Source organism: Frankliniella occidentalis, unplaced genomic scaffold, assembly GCF_000697945.3.
Source record: "Frankliniella occidentalis isolate FOCC.00 unplaced genomic scaffold, Focc_3.1 Scaffold108, whole genome shotgun sequence".
NCBI classification, from domain to species: Eukaryota; Metazoa; Arthropoda; class Insecta; order Thysanoptera; family Thripidae; genus Frankliniella; species Frankliniella occidentalis.
Genome location: NW_026267237.1, coordinates 547,370 through 559,262, shown reverse-complemented (window position 1 = coordinate 559,262; position 11,893 = coordinate 547,370).

Here is an 11,893-nt window from a genome sequence, read left to right as displayed (position 1 = left end):
TTCAGAGACCATGAAATATTTGAGAAAAAACATTGAAATGGTTTGGGGTCATTTCCGAGTGAAAAACAGTGTCTGGCGCCTCAACGGTTAGAGAAAGAGCCAAACGAACGGAATTTTCGCCCAAAGGGCTTTTCTTTGATGAGTTACCCCTTAGGAAACATTAAATAAAATATTATTAAACAACGTCATTTTGGGGACCTGTGGTTTTTGATTTTTTTTAAATCCACTTTTTGAGCTAGAATGCTCTTCTTCGAACTCGATCTGTCTTTTTATAATACAAAACGACCCTGAAATTCCCAGATCGCTCTCTCAATTTTTTCTCGAGTTAGACAGACAGACAAACAAACAATTAAACATACAAACAAAATGAAACTTTTCCGGTCAGTGGAGTTATGGGCTTCGCTAATCGCTCAGCCAATGAAGCAAGCTTGTTACCATGTTATCAATGAGTCACAACATAGACTTACGTCATCATCTGAATCAAAGTCAGAGGGAAGAGTAGTGTTGTTAGAACCAGCAGACAGACGAACACCTTCATTTCCAGAGAGCCGAAAGAAGAGACTGACTGTCATTTTCAGAGTCCGCAGAAGGAGACCGATGACTTGCATTGCCAGAGACAACACGAGTAGAAGACTGATGAGTTCTTGCATTTCCAGAGTCAGCAGGAGTAAAAGATGGAGGTTTAATTGAATTACTAGATTCAACAGAAGACCGACGACCTTTTGAATTTGTAGACTTGCCAGCAAGAACTTGTTTGCACCTGTGTGCTGCCTTTCGAGGAAGTGTTGGGTCAAAGGATTTTACTCCTCTAGGTTTTGTCGTCTTGTTTAGATTGTCCATGAGACGTATCATTTTAGGCTTGTTACCTGTCAAACACAAGTAGAGCAGGTATTAGGCATCAAAATCACAACATACTGAAGGGTTGGATAGATAATATTTAATTTTAGCACAAAAGACTGGAAAACACGGCGCCGAGTATGAGCTTAACATACTAGCAGTAAGGTTAACTGGAGCCAACACACAGATTTACATAGCAATGATTCTAAAGTTACCAGCTGCTGGACCACCGGCCGGGTTCCCGCCACAGCCTCCAACCCAAAACGCCATTCATCAAAAATACAGTTTATACAGAGGTTGGAAGTCACAGAAAGGTTTGAACACGTTTAAAACACATGGCCAACTTTAATTTCTCTTCAACACATCACACAGTCCTTGAAACACGTCTCCGACGGTGCCGCGCCGCTCAGTCAATGAGCGCCTGTCGTTTCAATGGGGTCGACGGGGCGGTTCACAAGAGCTAGGATTTACAAGAGCTTGAGCCGCAACAGCTAGGATTCACAAGAGCTAGAGCCGCAACAGCTAGGATCCACCAGCGCTAGGGGTCGCAAGAGCTAGAGTTCACAAGAGCTAGGCGTCAGCTAGGCGTCGCAAGAGCTAGAGTTCACAAGAGCTAAAGTTCACAAGAGCTAGAGGCAAAGCGGCCGTTACCGTTAGTCGTTGGTTGACTACACTCAGGGGTTCGCGTGGAAGCAAGTGCGTAGTCCGAGGGTCTCTGTTGTTAAACCGTGCGCATGCATGCATGGGTTGGTTGCGACTCACTATTTTAGCCAAAATTTTGTGTTTTGATGGCGGAAAATAAATGAGTCAAATTTTAACATATTTAGGATTGCACATAAGGATAACATGGGGGATTTAGATGGGTTAATAAGAGTTAGGAGACACGCAAGTACGGTATGGAAAATAAAGCAGTCAGCTAAGTCGAGCGGTAGGCGTCCGCTAATTCAAATCAACTCAAATTCACCCATTTTATCCTCTTGTTAAATCCTAAATATGTTAAAATTTGATACTCATCTTTTTTTGCCATCAAAACACCCAATTTTAGCTAAGATAGTACGCCACAAGCAATCCATGCATGCGCATGGTTTAACTTCACAGACCCCGCGACCACGCTCAGCACGCCCAACATCACTGTTAGAAAAACATACGGTTGGTCTGCGCTGTAAATTTGTTGCCTGGTCAGGGACCGCAATTTTTGGTGACGGCCCGTGTCATACAAAACAGACCGTAACTTGAAAAAATGTTGGATAAATCGAATACAGTTCTTAGTCAAACCAAGAGAGTACAGTTCATACTGCTTTGGCCTGAACGTACGCTGAAAATGCGGTACGGACCGTAGGCAAACCATACCTGCCTACTTTTTTTTTCACAGTGATGTCGGCCGTCGGCAATGCCGACGGCCTTCACAAGAGCTAGAGCCACATGAGCTAAGCGTCGCAAGAGCTAGAGTTCACAAGAGCTAGTCGTCGCAAGAGCTAAAGTCCACAAGAGCTAGAGTTTACAAGAGCTAGAGGCAAATCGACCGATACCGTTGGACGACCATACTCAGCGGTTCGCGCGGGAGTAAGTGCGTAGAGCGAGGGATCGAGGGTCAGTGTAGTTACACCGTGCGCACGAATGCATGCATCATGGGTCACTGTGAAAAAAAAAAGAAGGCAGGTACGGTTTGCCTACGGTCCGTACCGCATTTTCAGCGTACGGTCAGGCCATAGCAGTATGAACTGTACCTTCTTGGTTTGGCAAAGAGCTGTATTCGACTTATCCAACATTTTTTCAAGTTACGGTCTGTTCTGTACGGCACGGACCGTAACCAAAAATTACGGTCCCTGACGAGGCAACAAATTTACAGCGCAGACCAACCGTGTTTTTTTTTTTTAACAGTGACGTTGGGCGTTCTGGGCGTGGTCGCAGGGTCTGTGTAGTTAGACCATGCGCATGCATGGGTTGCTTGTGGCGTACTATCTTTCCTTAAATTGGGTGTTTTGATGGCAGAAAATAGATGAGTGTCGAATTTTAACATATTTAGGATTCAACAAGAGGATAAAATGGGTGAATTTGAGTTGATTTGAATTAGCGGACGCCTACCGCTCGACTTAGCTGACTGCTTTATTTTCCATACCGTACTTGCGTGTCTCCTAACTCTTATTAACCCATCTAAATCCCCCATGTTATCCTAATGTGGAATCCTAAATATGTTAAAATTTGACACTCATTTATCTTCCGCCATCAAAACACAAAATTTTAGCTAAAATAGTGAGCCGCAACCAACCCATGCATGCATGCGCACGGTTTAACTACAGAGACCCTCGGACTACGCACTTGCTCCCACGCGAACCCCAGAGTATAGTTAACCAACGGTAACGGCCGATTTGCCTCTAGCTCTTGTGAACCTTAGCTCTTGCGACGCCTAGCTTTTGTGGATCCTAGCTGTTGCGGCTCTAGCTCTTGTGAATCCTAGCTCTTGTGAACCACCCCGGATCCCTGCATGCACTGTAAAAAATATCTTCGTAAATTTACAAAATTTTTGTAAACTCGTATTATAATTTAAGTTGTAAATTTACGAGAGCACATTTTTTACTCGCCAATGGATTTGAAGTCGATACGCACTGCATGTATTTTTACGATTCAGAATTGTAATTTGACAACTTGCGTCAAGGAAAATTTTCCTGTAAACCTACCTACTATTTTTCACAGTGTGCATTCGTGCGCACGGTGTAACTACACAGACCCTCGATCCCTCGATCTACGCACTTACTCCCGCGCGAACCGCTGAGTATAGTCGTCCAACGGTAACGGTCGATTTGCCTCTAGCTCTTGTGAACTCTAACTCTTGTGGTCTTTAACTCTTGCGACGACTAGCACTTGTAAACTCTAGCTCTTGCGACGCCTAGCTCTTGTGAAGGCCGTCGGGGGTCGACGACCCCGGGCCTCGTTAAAGCTGAATAAAAGTGATTTAATGCATCAAATAAACCGGTGCGAGTTGAAACAAGGAAGAATAAAGATGGACACGCCTTCCACCGTATCGCGTGACGTCACCAAAGGGTTCAAACGAGAAATAAACGTGAATATTGCCACCTGTCAGTGCCGTCGCCGATTTGAAATTGTGCTGCGCTGTGATTGGTCGAGGCGGGGGCGGGGCGGTTGAGTAGGTCCGGGTCAAGGACCAGATAGGACGATTAGTAGAGGTGACGGCAGACTGACGTGTGATTCGTTTTGCAAGTTCTGTGTGTATCAACCGTCATCCTAAAATGTCTTCAAGCGAAGATAATATTCTTCAAATACATGCGAGCGAGTCTTCAAGCGAAGAAGAACAAGTGGTGAGTACAAATGTAATAATTTGAGTGAAATCGTGTGAGACCAGAGAGGTGTCGGACTCCTAACCTATTGCTACCGCGAGTGTCCCTCCGCCATTCATTCTTGAACTCGTTCATTCTCAAGTGCGCTTTCCGAAATAACCGCGAGAGTTTGCCGCCCCTTTCTCACCTCGCCGCATGTGGATCTCTATCGATTTTCTATCTTTTCAGCGAGTGAACATACGCTTCATGGGGGAGAGGCCCCGGGGCTCGATGCTGTGCCAACCCCGCCCTCAGACTGGGCTGAAGGGCCGTCAGCCCGCCTCACCGAGGCCGAGCAGGAGATTGCCATGAACGCTGGGCGCGCCTTCGCTGCCAGGATCGCGATCGTTCCCCCAATGCCCCGCATCGTACAGTCATTGTCCCTAAATTCGGACGGTTTTTGAGGAAAAACGCCTGTGACATCTAGAATTTTTGAATTATGAAAAATCGCTGGGGATTCTAGAATCCTCACGTCGAGACGCACCTACCACTCACCGAAAATATTTTTTCGCGCGAACGGTATAGGGGTGGGTGAGGGCTGTTTGAATCGTGTCCGTATTTAGGAACCAATGCGTCCTAAATTCGGACAGCTTTGAAAAATTATGAAAAGTGAAAATTTTTCGGGGGGTACAGAAACTTCATGAAAAAATTTGACCTTACCCTACCGTCCAAATTTTCTTATCTGGTATAGTTTAGTCGCCAGAACTGCTGAAAGATCGCTTTTAACGTGCCCCAAATTCGGACAGTAGTCACTTTTGCATGTAAAAGCCTATGTCCGAATTTAGGGCGCATTGCAAAAACGCTTCCCAATACTAAACCGTGCGACGAAAAATCAAAAACTTGGTGTCATATTGAAGATAAAAGTACCAAGTTTCACATATGTTGTGGTCAGAATAACCCGGGCTTACACTGTTCGGAGCCCCAAATTCTTACAAGACACATTTAAAAACGCCTGTTTAGGGGGGCTAAAAATACAAATTCCAGGAATTTCTGGAGGAAGCAATGTCACTCACACATTTATTTTTTTGGCAGAAATGGAAACTTGGTGGTCTTACCTTTCCATCAAACCCATGGAAGCTAAATTTTGTCGACGCATTATGGATTTGGAGGCGACAATAGTGAAATACGGCACAATGTCCGAATTTAGGGCGCAAGTCCGAATTTAGGAACAATGACTGTAAGTATCCCCGTTCTTAGTTCAGTGCCGCTGCAAGTTGGATGTCGCCTTAACCTCTGTGTGTTTGTCTGTTCAGCCTGTGCGTGACAGACTTGGCGTCCGGGAGGACGACGAGGACTAGAACAGCGCGTTTGTGTCTGAACAGAACGTTCAAACGCAAACGAAATACACATTGCAGGCATAAAGAACTTTTGACGAAACGCGTTTATGGGAAAAATAAGGGAGCAAGAGTGATAAAACGAATTTTGGTTCTTTCGAACGATTTTAAGCGCATTAACAACAGCACCTTAACGAGAGCACAGCAGAGAAGACACCCGTGTGTCACACACTTCAACGATCTCAAATATTAACATTCATGAGTCGTCATGGACCGGGAGGTTGAGGTTAGGAAACGAACACACAGACTCTATCATTGTTTAAGACGGGAAAATATAAATATTACTCACCAAAAACTCATAAGTGGAGTCACCCACACACATCTGCATGACGTCTTCGTCCGCCGAATCACTCATTTTTTAACGTTTCCAACAAGAAGATACAAACACTAAATGGACACACTTCCTAGCCTGCCTGGCATACGACTGAAGCCGCGGAGATGCTAAGGGGCGTGCGGGGCGCAGGGCACTGCATGCAGCGCGCTCTACACCATAACCCCCGAAAATCGACTGGCGCGGCAAAAGTTTAAACTATGGCGAGACATGATCAAGGCGTGTGTAGGGGCAGGCGCACTCGGCTTCCTTGACGGCGTCGCGTCCTCCACCACGTACTGCATCACCATGAACATGACGTCGTCCAGCAGCTGCCCTGGTCGCGCGGCGTGTTTGTGGAACGTGCATAATATTGGCCAACCCAACATTTGTTGGCCAACCCAACATAAAAACAAAAGTTGGCCACCAAAAAAAAAGGCTTAAACAAGGTAGACGCACGTTAAAACCGTGTGAAGCTGAGCTAAATGTGCGTCAACCTTGGCCTGCGGCGCGCTAAAATTAAAATGTTTTCGCGATTTTGGTTGGCATGCCTATCCACCTCACATCCCACGTCTCACGCTAGGCGCCTCACTTCACGCCATCTTCCGGGCGGTCTCCCCTTGCGCTTCCTGACAGAGCTGAGCATTTAAAGTTAAAGTTTAAATTCAAGTTCAAGTTAAGCTCAGCAATAACTAGGTAGATGGACGCCAGACCACGTCTCGCGTAACAGGCTTCGCGATATCTCACGAAACACTGTTACGGTGCGACGCGCCTGGCATACATCTACCTAGGCCTGCGGCGCTGACACCCGAGTCGGGTATTTCAAAAATGTACACATACTTGCAAAGCTGCCTGTGAAAAGTGCACGATTGTGGGTATCCGCAATCCGCAAATACAAGATAGATGTACGCCAGACCTAGCCGGCCCGTCGACTTCCCGTCACTTCGACTTAGCATGTAGGATTGCACATTTTTTCGCTTAATTTCATCAAAAACTATCTCTGGCGCCTAAACTGTTAAAGATAGAGCCAACTGGACGAAATTCTCGCCCATAGGGCTCAACTTTGATGAGGTACCCCCTAGGAAATTGTATAAAAATATTTTTTTTAAAAAAACGTCATTTGTGAGACCTGTGGTTTTTGATTTTTTTTTTAAATCCTATTTTTGAGCTAGAATGTTCTTCTTCGACCTTTATCTGTCTTTTTCTGACACAAAACGACCCTGAAAATCCCAGGTCGCTAGCTCAATTCGTTCTCGAGTTATCGTGCGTACAGACAGACACACAAACACACACACACAGACAGACGCAAAACTTTTTGATCATCACTGGAGTAATAGGCTTCGCTAATCGCTTAGCCAATTAGTATATTATTCTTAAATCAAGAATGGCGTTTTCTGGGTGTAGTGAACTGAGATGGGTTCTTCAGTTTCTGCAGAAATATGTGAGAAAACATATGTATTAACATCACCACATCAAACGAGCACTAAATATTATGGTATATACAAAGTTTACCTTGTAGCAGGCTAGTGTATCGCCCCACTTTCTTTTGAATTTACTCTTGCTAGCTCTTGTAAGCCCTGCTTCTCCACAAATGCGAATTACAGTGCTGCAAAAGAAAGCATCCCAATTTATTAGTGTTTAGTGATGAGAACGGAATGTTCAAGAAGTACCAAACATGCATACTTCCAAGCATTCCTGGAATTGCCAGTCCTCCCTGTGAAGAGGTGGTTGTGTGCAATCCGCGGGTCTCACATAACAGTTTTGTCTCGGCATCAGTCCCTTTTATAAAAATACATACATATCCGTGAGACAAAGTGTCGATTAGAATTGATAATACCCTGCCAATGGTACGTACATTTTTCTGTTCCCGAAGTACTGTGATCTTCCATCTTGTTGGCTTACAGAAATGAAGCTAAACCGTTAAGCCGCGCCGCAGATAAACGTGCAACACCGGTCTTCCAAACTCAAGGCTCACCGAGTGCATTTTACTATTGTCAGGAATTTGAATGTGAATGATGCGGTTCCTGGACGCAGTTGGACGCAGTGCGCTTGGAGCGGCTCGTCAGGGCCAGGAACCCGACCGTACACCGCTGGGATGACTAGTTATTCGCAGTTCCTACACTTTATGCATCACATTGGTAAAACAAGACCTGCAAAGTACACAGCAGTACAAAATGGACCAGTCAGTTTTGTATCTTTTTCTCCAGATTGTCTCTGTTCTGTGCCTGTTTCTTTGGAAAATTATTTTGAAAAATGGCTTGCGATAGTCATGAGCTGAAGGTGTGTGGGAAAGAATACCGAGTGAACCAGAGCCCTGCATCAAGCGAGCATCGGATGCCTACATGGCGTCCGAAAGCGGTTGTGGGAGCGAGAAGCTCGCGCCGGGCCATAGCTCTCTCTCACTCCGATTCGCTTTTGGACGCCATGTAGGTATCCCAGGCTGCCTGGATGCAGGCCTCTGGAGTGAACGTTATAGAGTTGACAGAGGCTCAGTACTTGAACTCTGGCGACCTAATTGATAAAGTTGTGGACAACCATTATGACATATGCAAGACTGGTTGCTTCATTGTATGTTTCCACCGTTCACTTTACTACACATTCCCCAACTGATTCATTCTTGTTGTCGAAAAAGCAGATTGTTAATGGAAACTCAGAAGATCTTTTCGATTGTCAACCTCCTTATGCGACTAATGTTTACCTTTTTTACTCGGTTTTTAGGGAAGGTTTGCATCCGAGGTTGGACCAAGCGTTAAAGACGTTGCACATCATGTGGAGGAAGTAAAACGTGTACTAAAGAAGGATTTACAGAAAAAAGTGCTACTTCACAAATTTTCCGTCCAAAAGTTCAGATACACTTAAATATACGGCCGTCAAAGGGTATAGGGTACTCCGGGGCTCGACTAGACCGGAAGGTGAAGAACAAAAATCGTCGGGCCGGTCGGGCGCGGGGAGGAGCGGGGTACTGCCCCCACCCTGCCCCGCTCCTCCCCGCGCCCAACTGGCCCGACGATTTTTGTTCTTCTCCTTCCGGTCTAGCCGAGCCCCGGAGTACCCTTTTCTCTGTATTGAAGGTACCAATGAGCTTGAAGGCATAGACTTTAAAGGGGCAAGGAAATCATTTGTGAAAAAAACTGCTGAAGCATGATTTTCTTCCAGGAGAGGAAAGTGTACCAACAGGCCTGTGGGTTACATAAGCTTTCCCTTCTGCCCTATGCAATATGTTGACTTTTATAAATGCTCTATATTACACTTCATATTTAGTTCAACAGTGGGCTTGCAATGGAAAATGGTGAAATTAATTCCTGCTTAGATGCATTTTTCCAATTAATTAGAGGAGATCAGTGCTGCATGTATGAGTATGGTGGTAATGTCAGCTGTCAGCATGCCCGATAATGAGGAACTTCCGACAACTGCAACAGCCAGGATGGCTAATAGTGTCTCCAACATGCAAGCATTAGATCTTTATGCTGTCACATCAGAACCAACGATTTATGTTGGCTCCGAGGGGACATCGTTTAGTGCTCATATGGAAGATAAGTTGTTTGTAAAATTATAAGTGAGAGACAGTCTAAATATTTCTGAGGAAACCTATTTAATTGACAAATATTTAATTCTTTTCTTTGCAGACTTTGCTTTTGAAAGCATATCAGGTTCAGAGAAAGTTTAGTAAGGTATTCGCTGGGATATTATTGGCTGGGCGATTAGCGAAGCCTATTACAGTGATGTCCCTCTCGAAACTGGCTCGCTCGAAGCTGAAATTTTGAGACGGACCCTGCTTAAGGATGGGGGTTTACAACCTGGCGAGCTCGCGCGAGCTCGGACGACAAAGCATTTACAACCGCCTGATGCCCGAGTCCGCGCCAATACAGCAGGTTCGCAACATGTGGCTAACTTTCGGGTCATCCTCTCGAAGCTGAAATCCGGTCCCGATTTGCCAGCTTCGAAAGGGACATTACTGTACTCCAGTGATGATCAAAAAGTTTCGCGTCTGTTTGTCTGTGCGGCACGATAACTCGAGAACGAATTGAGCTAGCGACCTGGGATTTTCAGGGTCGTTTTGTGTCATAAAAAGACAGATCGAGTTCGAAGAAGAGCATTAGATCGAAAATTGGATTTTTGAAAAATCAAAAGCCACAGGTCTCACAACCCACAAATAATGTTTTTTAAAAATATTTTTGTTACAGTTTCTTAACGGATAACTCATGAAAGTAGAATTCTCTGGGAGAAAATTTCGTCTGTTTGGCTCTGTCTTTAACCATTTAGGCGCCATAGGGTGTTTTTCACGAAAATAAGCGAAAAAAAGTTCAACCCTGCATGCTGAGTCGAAGTGACGGGAAGCTGACGGGCCCGTATCTTTGTGCACATTTTGGCGCTTCCCGACTCGGGTGTCAGCGCCGCAGGCCTAGGTGGATTTATGCCAGGCGCGTCGCAGCGCAACAGTGTTTCGTGAGATATCACGAAGCTTGTTACGCGAGACGTGGTCAGGCGTACATCTACCTAAAACTCCGTCTGGTCGGAAAAAACTTTTTCTGTCCGTCTGTCTGTCTGCACGTCTGTCTGTCTGTCCACTCGATAACTCGAGAACGAATTGCCCTCGCGACCTGGGATTTTCAGGGTCGTTTTGTGTCATTAAAAGACAAATCGAGATCGAAGATGAGCATTCTAGTTAATAAATTGGTTTTAAAAAAAATCAAAAACATACGGGTCCAAAAATTGACATTTTTTGAAAATATCTTTTTTTTATGGTTCCCTAGGGGGCGACTCGAGAATTCGAAAAATAATGTTTTTTTTTTTTTTTTTTTTTTTTTTGTCAATTTTTTTTGGACCTTCCCTCACAACCCCTCAAAGGGGTTTCACCATTTGCGAAGCCCTATGGTCTCTGCGGGCTCCGGCCTGAAACCCTGCGTTTAACAGACCTAACCCTAACAAAAACCTAGTTGGTCCACGTCTCGCGTAACATGCTTCGCGATATCTCACGAAACACTGTTACGCTGCGACGCGCCTGGCATACATCTACCTAGCCTAGGCCTGCGGCGCTGACACCCGAGTCGGGCCAAAGTCGTAAGTAGGCATTCGGCCCCAAAAGTCACAAATTTTGTTCCTCAAGGTTTTATTTTCACGAGTTACCCTACCGGAGACCAACAAATATCTGAGAAAAAACATAGAAATGTTAAGCGGTCATTTTCGTGTAGAAGACTCCCTCTGGTGCCCAACCGGTTAAAGATAAAGCCAAATGGACGAAATTTTCGCCCAAAAAACTTTACTTTGATGAGTTACCCCTTAGGAAACAATAATTTTTTTTTTCAAAATACGTCATTTTGGGGACCTGCGGTTTTTGATTTTTTTTAAATCCAATTTTTGAGCTAGAATGCTTTTTTTTTTGAACTCGATATGTCTTTTAATGGCACAAAACGACCCTGAAAATCCCAGGTCTCTAGCTCAATTCGTTTATCGAGTTATCGTGATGACAGACAAACAGACAGACAGACGCGAAACTTTTTGATCATCACTGGAGTAATAGGCTTCGCTAATCGCTCAGCCAATCAGCTCTTCCTAGCTCAGCAACGCATGGTCGCGCACAAGCACCTCACTGCTATAGATAGTCACTAGGTAGATGTACGCCAGACCACGTCTCGCGTAACAGGCTTCGCGATATCTCACGAAACACTGTTGCGCTGCGACGCGCCTCGAATTCATCTACCTAGGCCTGCGGCGCTGACACCCGAGTCAGTTAGCGCAAAGATGTACAAAAAGATACGGGCCTCCGGCCCGTCAACTTCCCGTCACTTCGACTAAGCATGCAGGGCAGGGTTGTACATTTTTACGCTTAGTTTCGTCTAAAACTTCATGTGGCTCCTAAATGGTTCAAGATAGAGCCAAACGGACGAAATTTACGCCCTAAGAACTCTATTTTGACGAGTTACCCATAAGGAAACTGTAAAACAAAATTATAACAACATTATTTGTGGGACCTAAAATCCAAATTTTTAGCTAGAATGCTCCTCTTCGAACTCGATCTGTCTTTTTATGATACAAAACGACCCTGAAAATCTCAGGTCGCTAGCTCAATTCGTTCT